This window comes from Chionomys nivalis, chromosome 17 (assembly GCF_950005125.1).
Source record: "Chionomys nivalis chromosome 17, mChiNiv1.1, whole genome shotgun sequence".
NCBI lineage: Eukaryota > Metazoa > Chordata > Mammalia > Rodentia > Cricetidae > Chionomys > Chionomys nivalis.
Window position 1 is genome coordinate 60,790,087 of NC_080102.1, and position 3,215 is coordinate 60,793,301.

Below are 3,215 nucleotides of genomic sequence, written 5' to 3' on the forward strand. Positions count from 1 at the left end.
CCAGCTTTTCTAACTTAAATTACCCTATTTTGTAGGCAGAGTTTCCCTGCATTCCCTTGAGCACTCCCCAGATAGTCACACAGAGACTTAATAATTTTTATAAATGCTTGGCTGATAGCTTAGGCTTGCTTTTTAGCTAACTCTTCTAACTCAAATTAACCCATTTCTGTTCATCGATGAGCTGTCCCAAGGCTCATTTATCTCATGTATGTCTTTCCATCCTGCCCAATCTATGTCTCATGGTGTCTCCTCTGCCCTGAAAACCCTGCCTAGCCACGGGCCAATCAGCTGTTTATTAACTACGAGAGCAGCACATTCACAGTGTGCAAAAGGATTATTCCACGGCACAATTTCTCTTTAACTATGTTTTTCCTGTAGGCTTTTTACCATTATTGTATACATATTTCTTTCCTAGTAGTAGTGATATTTCATTTGCATTTTAATAAATAAAGTTTGCCTGAAGATCAGAGAGTAAAACAGCCTTACTGGACAGCTGTACAGACCAGGCAGTGGTGACACACACCTTTAATCCCAGTAGCCACACTAGTTTGCCACAGAAACCAGGTGGTGCTTGCCTTTAATCCCAGGGGTGCAGCCTTTAATCCCAGCCCTAGAGAGGATTATAAAATGGGAGGAGACAGCTCACAGACACAGACTCATTCTGAGACTCCTGGAGACAGGATCGTCATTTCAGACTGAGGTAGAGATAAGAGCCAGTAACAGGCTGTTTTGATTTTCTGACCTTCAGGTTGAACCCAAACTTCTGTCTCTGGTTTTTTTTTTTTTTTTTTTTTTTCGAGACAGGGTTTCTCTGTGGTTTTGGAGCCTGTCCTGGAACTAGCTCTGTAGACCAGGCTGGTCTCGAACTCACAAAGATCCGCCTGCCTCTGCCTCCCGAGTGCTGAGATTAAAGGCGTGCGCCACCACCGCCCGGCTTGTCTCTGGGTTTTTATTATTTGTACTACACCCCATGGCTGACTTGTTCCTGGCATCCTCCTGTCCCTCTTTTCTTGTTCCTCCCTTGTCCCTAGATTTCTCCCATTCTCTGTGCATGCCAGCCCCACCTATTTCTCTCTCCTGCCTACCTATTGACCACTCATCTCTATATTAGACGGCTCACATATTTTAGGCAAAGAAAGTTACACAGCTTTACAGAGTCAAACAAATGTGACATGAAAGGGTGCAGCACATCTTTGCATCGTTAAACAAAGATTCCACAGCACAAATGAACATAACACATTTTAAACTAACAATCCACAACAGGCTAGTGTTCAGACTAGATAACTGTCCATCAGTAGAAAAAGCTAAACCTAGCTGAGTGTGAAGCTGTGATGACACACACCTGTGATCCCAACCCTTGGGCGACAGAGGAAGGGGAAATTCTGTCAGTAAGGGCTACTTACTGAGACCCTGTAAAAAAAACAAGTTGGGCATGGTGGCACACGCTTTTAAAACCAACACTCAGGAGGCAGAGGCAGGTGGATCTCTGTGAATTTGAGGCCAGCCTGGTCTACAGAGCGAGTTCCAGGACTGACTCCATAGCTACTGGGAAACTCTGTCTCAAAACAATAAATAAATAAATAAATAAATAAATAAATAAATAAATAAATAATAGAAAAAGAAAAAAAAGAAAAGCTCTGGTAAGTTTGCATGCACTTTTAGAAGTTTCTAAAGGAATATTTAAAAAAAATAGTGGTTTTGGATTTTTCTAGGGCTGGGAACTGAAGCATGGGAGAACCAAATTTCTTCAACTCCTTTTATTTATGAAATCCCCATCATTCAAAAAACTTTTTATATTTCTTATTTTGTAAGGGCTCTTCCCTACTGGAAAACCACAGTCGCTCTCTCTCTGAGCGAGCACGCAAATCCATGTACACCTGAGAATTGAACCCAGGGCCTCTGGAAGACCAGTCAGTGTTCTTTTTTTTTTTTTTTTTTTTTTTTTCCGAGACAGGGTTTCTCTGTAGCTTTGGTGCCCGTCCTGGAACTAGCTCTTGTAGACCAGGCTGGCCTCGAACTCACAGAGATCTGGCTGCCTCTGCCTCCCAAGTGCTGGGATTAAAGGCGTGCGCCACCACTGCTCGGCCCAGTCAGTGTTCTTAACAACTATCTCATTGTGTAGTTCTGTCTGATCTGGAACTCTTTATGTAGATAGACCAGGCTATCTTCAAACTCATAAAGATCTGTCTGCCTCTGGCTCCCTAGTCCTGGGATTAAAGGTGGTGTCACCACGCCCAACTACAACCCCTCTCGTTTACCCACTCAGAATATTCCATTCAGATCTCTTTCTTCCTTGGTCCTTATTCTTTCCATTCTCTCTGGTCTCCAATTCCCTAATTTCTCATTTGGAAAAAAAATTAAGAGTAGCTGGGATTTTACATATAAATGCAATCCCCTCCTCCACCTCCAGGCCGAAAGTGGGCGGCAGATTCTCTGGAGCTGAGCACTGAGTGGGAGCTGGGAAACAAACTCAGATCTTCTACAAGGGTATGGGCTGGGGTTGGAGAGATGGCTCAGAGGTTAAGAGCACGAGTTCAATTCCCAGCAACCACATGGTGGCTCAGAGACATCTATAGTGAGATCTGGTGCCCTCTTCTGGCATGCAAGTATATATCGAAGGAATGTTGTATACATAATAAATAAATAAATCTTTAAAAAAAAAAAGTATGAGCTCTTAACTACTGAGCCATTTTTCCAAGCCCCAGAAATTAATATATATATGTATATATGTACATATATATTACATTAAAATATTTATTGGTTATGTGTGCATGTGACACGGTGTACATCCAGATATAATTCTGTCGACCTTGGTTCGTCGAGTTAATGACTGGCTATAGCTGATTAGCTCAACGGTGAAGGTTGTTGGGATGACCCAAGGGAACGACAGCAGCTGTGATATCCCGCAGGACCTAAAGGAGGCGCTAAGAATCCGGGTTCGGGAGGGAAGGACTCTTCAGCAAGGCCGATGCTAAGGGCTAAAGAGCCATAGCACCCCCTACAGCGAGTGCGGATTAGAGGCTGACGGGATCACGTGGCCTCCTCCTACCAATAGCAAAGTAACCCTCGCTTCCTCCGTTCCCCATGGAAACAAGGCCGCCCGCAGTGCTCCCGCCTCTCCCGTGGTGAGGTTTTGGCCTTTCATTGACTACTCCAGGTGACAATCAGACACCCGCTCCTTCTGGCTGGACAGCTCGCGTCCGGGACACGAGCGA